The sequence below is a fragment of the Mustela erminea genome, chromosome 2 (genome assembly GCF_009829155.1).
Source record: "Mustela erminea isolate mMusErm1 chromosome 2, mMusErm1.Pri, whole genome shotgun sequence".
NCBI lineage: Eukaryota > Metazoa > Chordata > Mammalia > Carnivora > Mustelidae > Mustela > Mustela erminea.
In genome coordinates, this window is record NC_045615.1 from 129,854,807 (window position 1) to 129,871,253 (window position 16,447).

Below are 16,447 nucleotides of genomic sequence, written 5' to 3' on the forward strand. Positions count from 1 at the left end.
CTAATTTTAAGTAGGGTGAAACGGCTTTATTTTCAACCTTATTAATACATCTAAGGCCTATGACTCAGTTATAAGGTAAATTGCATGAAAGCCCTTTGGCCATTACGAAAAGGAACACACACTATCTTTCCTATGTGAAGCTGTTCACTCATTCATAAATATTTTTTGAGTATCTACTACGGGACAGACGGGAGAAGTAATAGACACGAGATGTGCCACTGAACCAAGGAGACAGGATTCTGCTCTTATGGAGTTCACATTCTAGAGGGAATAGAGACAGACATATATATATGAACACAAACACACACATATATATGTGTGTGTGTGTGTGTGTGTGTGTGTGTGTGAGTGTAAGACAATGCTATCTGCTGAGAAAGGAGTAGCCAGAGAGTGGGGGTTAAGGCACAGTTTGCAGGTTTACATAGGACAGTCAGGAAAGGTGACATGAAGGAAAAGAGAGGCAGTCACGTGATTAGCTGATAGCCTTCCAGACGAAGGAACAGCAAAAGCTTCACTGGTAAGTGCTTGGAATGTTGGCAGGAGTCCGTGCGGGGAACAGCCTGAGAAAGAGCACGGTGGGTGCTGAGGTCCCCAGGTCATGGGGAATGTTTTAGTCCATTTGCTTTTATAGGGGTGGTAGAGCAAATAAGCTGAAAATACAGATGAGTAAGTGAAAGAGAAGAGATTTTGAGATAAACTAACCATATATTTGACATGAAAAAAAAGGGGGGGGTTTATAGGAATTCTTGTCTTAAATTAGGATTCTTTTTTTTTTTTACTGTAACTGTAATCTGAACTGAATGCAATGTTTTTCTAATCTTTCTCACTATAAAGCCCAAAGAGAAAGGCTGAATTAAAATTCCAAAACTGAACAACAAATAAGAGGGGGGACAAAATAACTATGAGAAGAATGTCATTTGCTGTTACTGTGCACAAACGTTAACACTGAAAAAAATCAGATAAGGGTGGGGCGCCTGGGTGGCTCAGTGGGTTGAGCCTCTGCCTTTGGCTGGGGTCATGATCTCGAGGTCCTGGGATCGAGCCCCGCATCAGGCTCTCTGCTCCGCGGGGAGCCTGCTTCCTCTCTCTCTCTCTACCTACTTGTGATCTCTCTGTGAAATAAATAAATAAAATCTGTTAAAAAAAAAATCAAATAAGGGCAGAAAAACGGAACCAAATCCCAAAAATTCAGGGTAAGGTTTTACACAACTGTCTTCTGTATTTAAAAACCAAGGCACTGAAGTAATTTTTGTTTGTGCGTGGAGGTGTGGTGGCAAAGGGGGTGGGGTTGGGTGGGGTGGAAGTTACAACCACAGGGCTCTCTAAAAAATATATCCTGTGCTTCGTGACCCGAGCACTTGGTGGTAGATTCTGTGATGTGTCTTTTCCTGATTGTAACAGTTCTATGTAGGCGCATCCGCTTCCCTTTGAGGGGGCAGTCCCTGTCAATGCTTCATTGTTTTATGTGTTGCCTTTTGTTAACCACTTCCTCAAGCCGGAGGTTACAAAATAGATCCCTAAAGAGATCTCCCACCCAGCCCAGGCAGGTACCATAATTGGCCCAAGTTATTCTGTTAATGATTTGATCCATCAGTTTCTGGACCACTTGCTTGCGCTGGACTTTTATTGTGGAGACATACTGAAGATCTAAGCAAATTCTCCCTCATTTTGTGGGGGAGAATGACCACATTCCATCCTCAAGGACGGCATACCGCTAGCTCCAAGTAGCAAACACGGAATCTGCCAATAATGAACACAGGCATTACTCTGAGAACCTAAAGCAGGTAGACATTTCTTTTGCACATCACTGAGACAAACTAAGGAAACTCCTTCCCTCCTTTTTCCACCAGGAGCTCCACACTGTGGAGGGTGGGGACAGGACAGAGACCCTAGCTGTTTCGCCCAAGACTTACTATATGTAAAACCCTTTAAATATGTGTTTGGTATATAGGCTCTGAGTAAATTCTCGTTATTGTCAGCACCTAGCACACAGTTGTTGCTTAATATACGTTGGCGATTGGAATGAATAGAGAACCTACTTCTCTTGCGTCCCTATTACCCCACCACTGGAAAACAAGGATTATGGTCCCAGAGTTGAGGATCATAATTGCTTTGGCACAAACCCACTACCTGGTACACAATAATTAGCATCCTGTTGAAGGGGAAGAGTTGTAGGAGTTGGAGAAGAAAGGCAACTCTTGGTGAGTTCCCTCAAAGCCTCAAAGCTCTAGGCCGCGGTTCTCTAAGGATTCAAAATCCACAGGCCCGCTGTCTTCCTGCCCTGAAGAGGGGCCTCCTCCTAAACTTCCAGCCCCAGGAATTCCCCTCATCCGCGCTGCAAGGGGCGGGAACAACCGGAATTTTTGGCCCGTCCGCCGCGCCCCGCCCCCTGCCCCGGAGCCCCGCCCAGCTTGTCGCCTACCACCCCCTCTCCCACGGAGCTCCCCTCCCCCAGGAGCTCCCCCAGCCGCAGCCCGCGCCTCGCCCTTCCTTCCCAGCCCCTGTCCTCCCCTCCCCTCCCCTCCCCCCTCCCTCTCTCTCCGCCTCCCCCCACCTACTCCCTCCCCGGCCAGGCCGTCCGCGCGCGCCGCGCTTTGGGGGTGGAGAGAAAGCGCCCAGCTAGCCGCCGCGGCGGCGGCAGTCTCCCGGGGCTCGCGGCCCGAGCGGAGGGGGCGGGGCCTGACGGGAGGGGGCGGGGCGGGCAGCCGCTCGCGCCGCTCCGAGACTGACGGGCGAGCCGGCCCGACCCCCGCCAGCTCGACCGCCCCCTCCAGGGCTGCCCGACGGGTTCGTGCCCCCTCGGCCTGGTGCAGCCTGACGGAGGGGGAGTGGCCGGCTCCGGGCCGGCCGGCGTGCGGGGTGAGGCTGCCGGGGAGGGGTTGGGGGCGCCCGTGGGGCCGAGCATCCCTGCCCCCGGCCCGCTGGCCCCCGCCCCCCGCCTGCCCCTCGCCTCACGCCTGGCCCCCCTGCCCCGCCGTGACCCCCGGCCGCCTCCGGAGCCCGACGCGGTAAGTGCGCCTTCCTGCTCGGCGTCGGGGAGGGGGCTGCGGCGAGTCGGCCGTGCGACGAGGCCCACTCCCCGCCCCCACGCGACCGTCCCGCGGGGCCTCGACGGCCGGGGTCCCGCGGGGCCCTCCGGGGCGCCTCCGAGCGGAGGAGTGGGCCGGGCGGGAACCTGCCCCAGCCGCGCCCGGGGCTCGAACCCTTGCCCGGCTCCCCGCCGCGCACCGGGGGTCCTGAGCGGCGTGTGGGCCGCGCTCGGACTTGGGCAAAGTTCTGGACGCGGTAGTGCGGCCGGTCGGCTGAGGCGTGCACTGCGTTGCTTCCTCCCCGCACTCTTCCACTAATAAAACCAACTGGAAACATTTCAGATTTTTTTTTTTTTTCATTGTTATCCTCAGGCTATCACAACTTCAGTTTTTATTTTAAGTAATTGCCTCATCCAAAAGAGTGGAGAATCAGAAAGGGACTTTATTTACATAAAAACTGGCGTGCCTGCTTGAAACTCCGTTGGGCATTTCAGTGCGTATTCAGGGATCCAGAACTGATGAAAAAAGTTTGTGGTGGCAGAGTAAAGCATAACTGCCATCTTTACTATCGTCCCATTTGATTTTTACAAATATTTTGGAATAGTTGATACATTAACAAAATGCAAAAGTTACAAAAGGAAAATATATACAGTCTCCCCCGGTCTACCCCTGCTCCCCCAGCCGACCAATAATACCAGTTTCTTCATCTTCTTCTCCCCCCCAATATTACCAGTTTCCAATTCATCCTTTCAGAAATTGTGTATATGCAAATGCCCTTGCTTCATCCTTCAAAAAGTGGAACTGTTGTATATTAAGTGCCTGGCAGTTAGTGGTACACAATAAATGGTAATTCTCCTTCCGTTCAGAACACAGATTTAACAAGTTGTTTTGGTTATTAGACCATTAAAAGAACAATAATGTCTAATTTTCTGGTTTTAAGCATCTGCGGATTTGATTATATTGTGAATGTGTATGTTCTATTGGTATCATAATTATACTTTTACACAAAGGTGAATATACTGATATTTTTGGGTAATGGGGCAGGTAGGGAAAAATGAATATGAAACTAGAAAGAAGATAGGACTAATGCATACAGCATAGAGTTCCAAAAATGATTTGAAGCCACTTAGTGTCCATATGGTACGAAGGAATCAAACAAAACTGAACGATAAAATTGAGGCAGAGCAGGAAAAAAAGGAAACAAAGTCAAGGGATAAGATAACCCCAAGTGCATCCTGTAAGATCCTGTACTAAAAGTGAGTCACAGTTTTGGCTCTGGGCTTCACAGCAGCAGGAAAAAGGGGGGAAGGGGATAAAGTAAGTTTCAGTGTGTTTTTGCTTAAAATATAAAAACAAACCAGTTCTGCCTAAGGAGGGCATTTTCTGGTGATGAGGCCTGAGAAGAGTATTCTCTAATGGGCCCTAATAAAAAGGGACATTTATGTATGATGCGGTTGGCAACATCTTTAAAAAAAATCCCCACAGGGGCACCTGGGTGGTTCAGTAGGCTAAGCATCTGCCTTTGCCTCAGGTCATGATCCCAGCATCCCCCGATCTAGCCCCCACTTCGGGCTCTCTGCTGTGCAGGGACCCTGCTTCTTCCTCTCCCACTCCCCCTGCTTGTGCTTGCTCTCTCTCTTGCTCTCCGTGTCAAATAAATAAAATCTTAAAAAAAAAAAATCCCTACAGAAAATAATGAATTTTAGACAGTGTTCATCAATGTAGGGCAGGAATAAAACTCTAGAGATAAGTTCCCTGAAGGCTTAACTTGATCCAGTGATAACATTTCAGAATTAACTAGAACAGTATTTCCCAAACTGTTCTAAGAAGTGACAATCAATAGTTTATTTCTTGAAATAAGAGTCTGAACTCCTATAACTTTGAAATAGCTGGGTTAGACAAATTTCAGTAGTTTTTTACTCAATTTCTTGACTAATGTGAAAGATGACTCTTTTAAAGGAGGCTATATTCGGTGACCTTTTCCAAATTTATTTGACTGTTGAGAACCACTGAACCTATGGAAATGGTGGACAGGCAATCCTTCACAAGTATTTCTTAAACTGAGGTTTGATAAAAATTGGGAGAGCAAAGAGTTTTAGGTTACCTGATGTGGTAAGAACCAAAGTGAAGATAATCTAAAAGTCAGAATTTTAAGTAGACTGTATGTCAAAAGAAAAGGCTACCTTCCCCCTGAATTCTTTCCTAGTTCTTCATTGTTCTGCAATATATCTCTAGGATTTCTTCCTGTTCTGTGCTTCAGGGCACTCAGGATTCTGAATTAGACTATGTTCAGCCAAGTAGAATTGCTTAAAGAATGACCTTAATTATTCTTGGATGTAAATATGTTATTAGCATGTTTTTTTTTTTAAATCACAACACTATTGATATTATTAATTTAGTATCAAATCCTGGAATTCTGTAGCTGTGAGATACCTTAGAAAGCGTGGTACATAGAAATAAAAAGAGCAAGGGATTTAAAACCCAAAAATCTGGGATTGTGCCGCTAAAGTGTAAGGTTCCCAGCAAGTTTATGAACCTCCCTGAATCTTTTTCCTTGTTTGTAAAATTAGAATGATGACAGCACACAGCTCATTCAACAGACATTGAGAGTCTTAGAGGTATTGTAGTAGCAAAACAGCTTTAAGGGAACCAATAAAATAATGATCAAGGATCCTTTAATGTCTAAATTTTTTTTCACTCCTGAGTTCTGATTGCAAGGGTTTGAAAGGCAAGGAATAGCACCTCCTCCAAATATATTTGGTCCCTGAGTTTCAGATAGCAGGTAGTGGGAATTGAGAGAAGGAGGGATTGGTCCAAAAATGGATCTGACTCCGTTCAGTTGCTGTGTTTGGATTTTGAGAGTCTGGAAGATGAGGTGCACTGCTATAAGAAAGCATTTCTATAAATGTTGCAGTGCTATACAGAATGTTACTATTCTGAAGGCAAATTAAAGGCCAGAGCTAGTCCTTGTTTTTACTCCATGTATGAGAGAAGTGTTTGCTGAATATGCCGGGTAGGGTGAATTAGTCTGTCGTAACAAAAGACCTTCACATCTCAGTGGTTTAGAAAAAGGTTTGTTTCTTAGTTACAGGACATGTGCAGTTAGCGTCAACATGAGAACTCGGTTCCAGGTGGTCATTCGGAGCCCCAGTTTAGCAGAGGCTCGGTCTCAACATAGGCTTCCACAATTGTTAGGGCAGAGGGGTGGCAGGAGGTGATGAATTGCACCTTGGCTTCTACGTGGAAGGGACATGTGTAACTTCACTGCCATTTTTTAAAAATTTTTTATTTTTTTAAAGATTCTATTTATTTATTTGACAGAGAGAGATCACAAGTAGGCAGAGAGGCAGGCAGAGAGAGAGAAGGGGAAGCAGGCTCCCCACTGAGCAGAGAACCCGATGGGGGACTCAATCCCAGGACCCTAAGATCATGACCTGAGCTGAAGGCTGCAGCTTAACCCACTGAGCCACCCAGGCGCCCTCCACTGCCATTTTAATGGCCAAAGAAATCATGGCTACATCCAACTTCAAGGAGGTTGAGAAACGCAGTTCTATCCTGTACCCAGAAGGAGAACTGTAAGAGTCTGCTGGTAGTCTTAATGACTACACTTAGCAGGCTTTACAGTCCCATGAGTTAACAAAATCTGAATAAATGAAATCCAAATTATGCTTTTAGTATTTAGAGCACAGAATACAGCATTTTTTTGTGTGTATGTATGTGTGCTTAATCATAGAATTATGCTAATGAGAATTGCAAAGAATATTTTTTATTAATTAGAGATGAAATGCTTTCAAAGACTCCATAATTAGGCAAACTATTTTGACCAAATAGATTTCATTCCTTTCTAATTATAGGTTCCTTCAATAAACATTTATTTTTTCATTCTATAAACATTTAAATGTGTTAAATGTGGTGTGTATAAGGCACTATGTTAGATCCTGTGAGAGTAGAAAGATGAATGGGAAGTTAACAGCCCCAAATAAAATAGCTATAATTGAGTTCTCTCTCTCTTTCTCTTTAAAACAACATTAACAGAATCTTTCAATATGATAAAACCTGATTATCTATACACTTTGCCCCAATCACTGTTTCTGGGTTAGAGACTTTTTGGTGACAAATTAAACTAGCTTAACCAAAAAGAGTGTTTTGTTAAAGATATAGCTTTATGTCACAGAGTCCAAGAGCAGGGAATACAGCTCCATCTCAGCGCCAACTGACATCAATAACAGAAAGTTGGGAGCTGGAGGGGCACCTCGGTGGCTCGGTTGGTTAAGGGGCTGCCTTCAGCTCAGGTCATGATCCCAGGGTCCTTGGGTCAAGCCAGATTGGGCCCTGCTCAACGGGGAGTCTGCTTCTCCCTCTGCCCCTTCCCCTCTGTCTCGCCTTCTCCCCTCCCCCTGTGCTGTCTCTCACTTTCTCTCTCTCTCTCAAATAAATAAATAATGTCTTCCAAAAAAAAAAGAGCTGGAGCTGCTTTCCTTCTCTATATCTCTAAGATATCTTGCTAGTGTCTCTCTGCAAGTGTACTTCATTCCTCTTTTTCTCTGTTGACTGATTTTTTTTAAAATTTTGCTTTCAAATGGGTGTTTTAACCTAAGAATTCACACACTTCAAGAAAACCTACTAGAGGGGCACCTGGGTGGCTCAGTGGGTTAAGCCTCTGCCTTCAGCTCAGGTCATGATCTCAGGGTCCTGGGATCGAGTCCCGAATGGGGTTCTCTGCTCAGCAGGGAGCCTGCTCCCCCCCCCGCCCCGCCAACCGCTTGCCTCTCCGCCTACTTGTGATCTCTGTCAAATAAATAAATAAAATATTTAAAAAAAAACCTACTAGAGCCTTTAGCAAGTCTAGAAGAACTGATGTTTTTATCTAAGTGCCACAACTTGATTAGATCTTAAGTTAACCACAAGCAGAGTTCGGAAATAATGGAGTTGACCCTAACGTATAAAAAGTTAGGGTATTCGGCAACTTTGTAATAAAGGAGGCCATTCTAGTAGTTTGGGATTAAAGAAAGCTGTGATGCCAATGAAAGTTCTACCACACAATTAACATCAACTTGCAAATTCTACAGGGCAGGCTGATGAGGATAATGGGGTAAGAAGGTAGAGTTGGAGCACTTGTACCAACACTGTCCCTTACCTGAACCACTGGTAAACCCCATCTCCTTTGTAATCCTTTCCTCCATCCCTTCTCCCTCTCCCAAGGATTACTGAATCATCTAACTCTTACAAGTCACCTGCTTTTGATGCCCATCCACGTTTCTCCCCATGGCTAATAATGCGGGGAAAAAGAGAGCATTCGATATACTGCCTTGCTCTGCTCTTTTCTACAATTGGTCTTGATAACTCTATCTGGACATTTTACACTTCAGCATGCTATTGCCAAATCTCTCCACCAACTTCAACCTATTTTTTATTCTCAGTAAATTTCCATTCTTTTTCTGTGAGTGTGTACAATTAGCTTCTTTTAGCAAAGTTCCCTTGCATTTTTTACCTACCCAGTATTTCCTTTCTCTCTGGTTGTGAATACCCATAGCTTCATCTCAGCAGATGGCTGAAGGAATGGACTAAAGGCAGGTAGTCTATGTTCCCCGAAACACAGGCTCCCGAGAAAAGGAATAATAACAGAGAGAGTGAGTAAAGGCTGTGTATTTGATTTGTCAGGGATATACATTAATCTAAAAGAGCAGACAGAGAGGGAGGAGTTTGGGTACAGATTGTAGAACATCTGGAATGCCGTTTTTTTTTTTTTTTTTAAGATTTTATTTATTTATTTGCCAGAGACAGAGGGAGAGAGAGTGAGCGAGCACAGGCAGACAAAGAGGCAGGCAGAGGCGGAGGGAGAAGCAGGCTCCCTGCCGAGCAAGGAGCCCGATGTGGGACTCGATCCCAGGACCCCGGGATCATGACCTGAGCCGAAGGCAGCTGCCCAACCAACTGAGCCACCCAGGCGTCCCTGGAATGCCGTTTTAAGGTGTTCTTTTACTCTTATTGCTACGCAAATGGACGGGTCTTTCTAGGTTCAGCTCAACAGAAAACTACCATAGGCTTGTTTACTTAGAAGGGTAGCAGGCAGGAACCACAGCTTGCCAGGAAGGCAGCATCAGATGTTCCTCCTCAGTGGTTGGGATCCTCATAGCAGTCGGGGGAAGCAGTTCCTAAAGCCATCTGGGAGTCCTTGCTCTGAGGGAAAGCTCGGCTGAAGGAGAGAAAGCTCACACAAGGCAGATGAAGGAGCTCTCTTGGTTTAAAGAATCTCGTGTGTCCCAGGAGATCATATACCATACAGGTCCCATTGACTTAGCTTTCAGGGGCCCCATAAGGGATATGACAATCACGAGAGCTGTCACACTCAGGGAAGACAAAGCTGTGGCTTCCTATGAGGTATTTATAGTTTATTTAGAGTTCCTCTGAGGTGCAAATTTACTAATCATTTTTACTATAAGCAGTGTTGCCTGGTAACATAGTTGGCCTACCTACTTCTATCAGATCACCAGGGAGCAGGGATAAGAGAATTAACTGAAGGTTAAATGCAGAAGGGAATGAGATTTAATTCCACTCACACTCATATTATCCATAGTATCTTCCATAGCTCTTTTCATTTGGGAAGTATTCAGTAATATTCATTTGCTTCCTTTGATGTGGTGTGTTTTAACTCTTTTTATGTGAGAAAAAAAAAATGTGACATAGGAAGAGAAGTTGAGAGGAAAGCAAGGATGGAAAGGTAGCAAGAACCCTAGATTGTTCGAAACACTGGTTTCCATCCCACAGATCTCGGCTTTTATTAAGTTTGTCAGTGATTGAAAACAAAAGCTTTAAGTAAAAGTAATATGGTCATGAGTTGGACTTCGGGACTTTCCTTTGGCTATAGTGTGCAGAGTGGAAGAGAGATTTAGACTGAGGATGGTTGGTTCACTTTTTTTTTTCTTTAAAGATTTTATTTATTTATTTATTTATTTATTTGTCAGAGAGAAAGAGCTCAAGCAGGCAGAGCGGCAGGCAGAGGCAGAGAGAGAAGCAGGCTCCCCGCCCATCAAGGGGCCCGATGTGGGACTCGATCCCAGGACCCTGGGATCACGACCGGAGCTGAAGGCAGTGGCTAAACCAACTGAGCCACCCAGGTGTCCTTGGTTGGTTCACTTTTTCTTAATATTTGCCTTTCTTTGGGGAGATATTTTTATGATAAGCAGAAAGAAGGAACACCCAATGCTCCTGCTCCACAGGAGTTTAGAATTGCTCGACAGATTCAGCATGGTGCTTTGGAGGGGCCTGACCCATTCGCCCTAAATTTGTTACATTCCCCCCCAACCCCCAGGGATGGGGGATTTGGGAGGCCTGCTCTGACCTGCCTCATAACAACACTGAATTAACACTGAGAAATAAATTTAGCCTCCACTGGTCCACTGATGGCCATTTGACTCACTGAAATAATTCATTTTGCTTTTTGCTGGAGTCGAATTATAGAATGAGTTGGTGGCTTTTTTTTTTTTTTTTTTTTTAATGTCTAGCTGTAGGGCAAGCCAGGGAATTTCTTTATCATGGTTATCTGGTGTAACATTTGTATTGATTAACTGTTTCTAATTACAGGCAGCTGAGAAACAGTGCTTCACATTTTTCTCTATTGCTTACATTGCCCTTTACTACCCTTACCCAATTTTTGCTGTTCCAGTTAATACACAACGTATAAAATCTGATTGGTTCTACAGCAGACTCAACTTGATCTGTGATTGGCTCATTATGTGTACAGAGAACCCAGCTCATTTTCCTTGATTATATTTGTGTCTAGAGAGTACTGACTGATTCCTATATTTCCCTCCATCACCATAAAGCTACACAGAAGATAGAAGTACTGGGTTTGGTTCAGGTCAGTAAAATACAAACTGATGGTTATCCAGATTATTACTTTTTATGGCACATAAGACATTTGGGTGTCACAGCACATGGCAGCCATAAAGGATCAGTAGGACTGTGAGGTTTGCCATTATCTCGATGGCATGGCAGTCTTCATCCTTGTGCCACAGCAAATACATACCAAAATTCACAAAATCTAAGAATGGATGGCAAGAAAATCTTTTTTTTTTTTTTTAACCTATCATCAAGTGAAAGGGCTTTTTGAAAAAGTAAACCGTTTGTTATAATTATGCTGTAGTCTTCATAGTATGAACTGTGATAACTGTTATAGATGAGTTCAGGGATAAGAAGGCCATATAATATTAGTTTAACTTACTTTTTTTTTTTTTAAGATTTTATTTATTTATTTGACAGACAGATCATAAGCAGGCAGAGAGGAGGAAGCAGGCTCCCTGCTGAGCAGAGAGCCCGATGCGGGGCTTGATCCCAGGACCCTGGGATCATGACCTGAGCCGAAGGCAGAGGCTAAATTTAACCCACTGAGCCACTCAGGAGCCCCTAACTTACTTTTTTTTAAATGTTGCTTGCTTTACTACCAGATATTAGTACCAATAAGCAGTTGAGGAGTGAAAAGATACTTTCGATACATATTACTGTGGATCTACACTTTGCCCTATAAGAATTAGTGACAGAAATTGGGAAGGAGTCAAGTGGGGAGAAATCCGGGACGCTCTTGTACTTCAGAACTGAAGACCACTTTGGCATTTCATGGCAATTATGATGAACGTGGTATTTTGCTAAATTAGGAGTGATGTGTTCGTTGAGGACTGTTTTCTCCCTCTCTCTCTCTCTTAGTGCCTTATTTGCTTTTATTTTGGTCAGATCTTTTTGGTAAAGAATTTAAGTCTTCCCTACTACTCCTTGATATGTAACCTTGTACAAGTCAGCCATATTGGGAACCTGCTTCCCGTTTTGGACAGTGGGGATAAATGCATACTCTACCTTCTCACACGGTAGTTATGAGTTCCAAATGAGAATATTTTATAAGCATGAAGCCATGTGTTATACTTGAAAGTCTGTGGCCTTTAGAGGCAATCCCGGCTTCACACTGAACCCTGCTACTCAGCAGATATCTGTAACCTCACTTGACTTCAGTGTCCTCATATGGAAGGGGGGAGAGGAATGACCCCTGTTTGCCAGAGTGTGTGAGACGACAAAGGACCCATTCAGTATAGAGACTTCATGTATTCTCATGCACATTTATGCACTTAGGAAATAATAGCTGCTATTAGAAATCCAAATCCTTAATAGTTCCCTGTGCTATTTACTTAATCCCATTTAACCGAAAAGAAAACTGAAGACCCAAGAGGTGATTTGCCCGAATTATACAGCTAGCTGGTGAGTGGCTTAGTACTGACTTCAGCTTTCTGCTCTATCACTTAGGCTACCATTAATAAGTAATAATGTGGGAAAATAACAGCAGAAGCACCCTCAACTGGCTTCCTCTGCACTGATTCATAGCTGTAGCCTCGTGCTCTCTCTTCTCTCTCTAAATTGTCCTTACTGATCCCCAGGGCCAACTAAATGCTTACAACTAAATAGGGTGCGCGATGCTGGGGCACAGCTCTCTGTTTACCTAATGATTTGGGTACTTACCGAAAATTGGTTGTGTTTATTTACAAACCCGTTTTTTTTTAATAGTTTTTTTTTTAAGGGTTTATTTATTTATTTCACAGACAGAGATCACAAGTAGGCAGAGAGGCAGGCAGAGAGAGAAGGGGAAGTAGGCTCCATGCTGAGCAGAGAGCCTAATGCGGGGCTTGATCTCAGGACTCTGAGATCATGACCTGACCCGAAGGCAGAGGCTTTAACCCACTGAGCCACCCAGGTGCCCCTACAGACCCGTTTTTAACAGTTGGCCTTCTTCTAAAAATTATGAAACATTTGTAAACATGTTAATTAATGAGTATAAAGAAAAGTCATTCTTTGAAAATTAAGTTGAATGCTCTGGGGACATCTCAATATAAAAGAGTTTTTTTTTTTTTTCTTTAAAGATTTTATTAGTTTATGTGACAGAGATCACAAGTAGGCAGAGAGGCAGGCAGAGAGAGGGGGAAGCAGGCTGGATAACTGTGAAGGAGGGGATGCGGGCAGGGTTAGGGGTGGGTGTGTGTTGGAAATCATCAAAGTCCAAAGCAGTGCAAGTTCCTGAGCCAGCTATTAGTCGTTTGCAAGGAAGTGAGCTCACACTGAAATGTAAATTAGCCACATTGCAAAGCACACTGTTTTGTTCAGGGGACTTTTTTTTCATGGTAACACTTTGTCCTTGAAAGAAGTGCATTAATTTACATTCTGGCACAAGATTTTTATGTCATGGTGGACAGACCAGTGATGTAATGGCTTCCGTACTCATATTATGTTTGAAGTCCTTTTAAGTTCTCTCTCCATTAATAGAAACCGTAAATGGAAATCATGGATGTTGGGTCATGGTGGGACTGGCTTCTACAAAAAAGAGGACCCCAACTCAGTAGGCGGTCCACATAAAATGTATGGCATTAGCCCTGTATGAAAAGATTTGTGAATGTATGTATATGTACATGTTTCAGTTAAAATCTTTAAGGATATGTGACTATAATTTTTACAGTTACTGACTTTTCCATTTAATGGGCCAACTATAAGGTTTCATCTGGCAAGGAGCTTTTACAGAGGTCCGGCTAGACTGGAAATATATGCTTTGACCTTCCATCCTTTGTATATAGAGGTAGATAGAATATAAATTTCTGTATTCTGTATATCTTTACCATGCTATATTGCAATTTTTAAATTGAATGTCAGTTCCTGTATTGTAAGTATCTCAAAAGCCATGGTTCTTTCTATCACCTTCATAGACTTTCCAGTCTAGGGAAGAAGGCAGACATTAAATAAATAATTTCAATGAGATTATTGAATAAATCTGAGGAAGTAGTTTGGGATGCTGTCTGATCATGTGGTAAGGAGACGTGATTGAGTTTAGAGGTTAAAATTTACCTCACTTATTTTTTTTCACCTTGATCTAATATAAGTATATGTCACAGTGCTTTTGGGGGTACACAAAGAAATAAAATTCCTATATTAGATAGCTTTTACCCTGAAACAGCTTCAGTTTTCAGTGTATGTCAGAGTTCTCAACTGAGCTTTTAATCCATCATGTAGTTTACAAAGCTAAATCTTCGTATGTTACAACTGAATTTAAATTCAATATTTATTTTTAATTATCATTTATGGATTGGATCAGAGGTGTTTCCCAATTATTTTTAACAAAATGAAAGATGTAACATTGCGCTAGAATCCTTATTTTGTATTTCAGATTCTATTCTAAGGTATTTTTATTATTATTATTACAAAAGAAATGTTGATGCCATGTGTTGTAACTAGTGGAAAGATAATGAGTATTAAGAGTCCAGGGTCCATCTAAATTTCTGATTTCTTAAATAGATTGTTATTTAACTATAAGATAGGTAAGACAAGAGTCCCTTATTCCTCTATTTGGTTGTTAGATACGTAATTAAAATAAAATTTATTTAGAGCTACACTCAACCCTCGTGAAACTGTAACCTTCTTACTTCCTTCTTTATGTTGATGTTACCATTCTTCCAATCACCCAGGTTTGAAAATGCTGTCATCTTTGACTGCTTCATGTCCATTTGCCACAAACATTCTACAAGTTCTGTCTCTATAGTATCTTTAATGCTCATCTCCCTTTCAGATCTTTGCCTCTAGCTAAGGTTAAACTATACCTCTTACCTTGAAGAGCTTTTTTTTTTTTTAAAGATTTTATTTATTTATTAGACAGAGAGAGAGCACCAGCGTGTGTGGGGAGAGGCAGAGGGAGAGGGGGAAGCAGGCTCCCTGCTGAGCAGAGAGCCCCATATGGGACTCAATCCCAGGACCCTGGGATCATGACCTGAGCCAAAGGCAGTTACTTAACTCTGAGCCACCCAGGCGCCCACCCTGAAGAGCTTTCTAACTGGCTTCCCTACTGATGGTCTTTTCTTTCACAAATCCATTCTTCACTGTTGCCAATTTTTAAAAAAAATATGTAGATATATATTTTATTTGTCAAGAGTAAATGCCAGATTTTTTTTGAAATATACCTGTAAATTGACACAAGAACCTCATCCCCTCCCAGATCAAGGACCCACTTCCTCCTTGATAATTCATCAAGGGATTCATTCAAAACCCCTCTGTTGGATTTTAAGATCTTTCAAATCAAGATCTGTGTTGTTCATTTATTCATTTATTCTTTGATTTAAATGTGGTAAATATATGAATGCCGTGCTTAATACGAATTCTTAGGGATATAGTGGTTCCTGCCCTAATCAGTTTTATTGTCTGTTTTCTCACCTTTAAGTTCTTCCTGCATATAGCACAAAGATGTGTTAAATTTACATAAACAGGATTTTTTGTTTTACGTTTATAACATGTGCTTTTTATGGAGTTGGAGAAGAGGTACCGGCTATCTGATAATATTTCTGAAATGAAAGTTCAAATTTTCCGTCTTTTCTAATCCATGTAAATAACTATTTTCTGCCATCATTTTTAAATGTTACTGGAATTTAAGTGTTACTGGAATTATATTAGTTTCCTAGTGTTTAAGCCAAATTCTGGTGAAAGACTTGTTTTGGCTAAGTTTGGAGAGTATCCTGGAACATCACACTTTAAAGGATTCTTTGAAATCCTGTGTCGTAACTCCTTCTCATAGTCAAGGGAAAACTTAATTTTTGAAGTGTTTTATGTGATCTATATTACACACTTGAAACTACAGGAATAGATTCATTAGAAATGATTACTCCATCAAACAAATACTGTTGTCTTAAAAACGCTATGTGAAGAAAGGTTTGTAAAATAATGATTACCCATATAACCCCGTTCCTCAGTAGCCTTGATTTTTATTGTTGAGTGAAGCTGTGCCTTCCAGAGTCAAACTGTTGAAGTGAGCTTGTCTGCAGTCTGTCTTCATGACATTTCACTGTTGCTGTTACAATAATGAGCAGAGTCATCTTGTAAATTTACAAACGAATATTTGAGCAGATTTGCAGCAGAAAATGCGTGTGAACTCCTTAAGTACATTTTGAAAAATGTATTCAGAATTGGAGCTTTCCTATTTTAAATAGTTTTTGAGCTGTATCTCAGGTTTAAGTAAACCCCACTTATTAAAATAGAAGAGAGGAACGGAATATAATTGGATAATCAGTTTGCAGAAGATGTTGGTCAGTCTGAAAAGACATTTGCTGTTTAGTCATTAGATTTCAAAGAGACAAAAATTTCATGCCTAAAGAACGAAATAGAAAAAGGAAATGCTGGGGCACCTGGGTGGCTCAGTCGGTTGGGCATCTGCTTATGGCTCGGGTCATGGTCCCGGGGTCCTGGGATTGAGCCCCGCGTAGGGCTCCCCGATCAGTGGGGAGCCTGCTTCTCCCTCTCCCTCTGCCTGCTGCTCTGCCTTCTTGTGCTCTCTCTCCATCTCTCTAATAAATAAATAAAATCTTTAAAAGAAAAAAAAGAAAATTCTTAGAGTAACATATTGTGGT

The 16,447-nt window shown here is 42.5% G+C and overlaps 1 protein-coding gene across 3 annotated transcripts in view; it reads left to right on the plus strand.

Annotated features, from left to right (window-relative positions):
• The first annotated feature begins 2,669 nt into the window (after nt 1–2,669).
• Nucleotides 2,670–16,447, plus strand: part of KLHL5 (kelch like family member 5) — an 89,216-nt gene continuing 75,438 nt past the window's right edge. For 2 of the 3 annotated variants that reach the window (XM_032334104.1, XM_032334105.1), the window contains exon 1: nt 2,932–3,008. The gene's annotated coding sequence lies outside the window, so the exon portion shown is untranslated. Of the gene's footprint in view, nt 3,009–16,447 lie in introns of all 3 variants that reach the window. The other variant, XM_032334106.1, reaches the window with a different exon arrangement.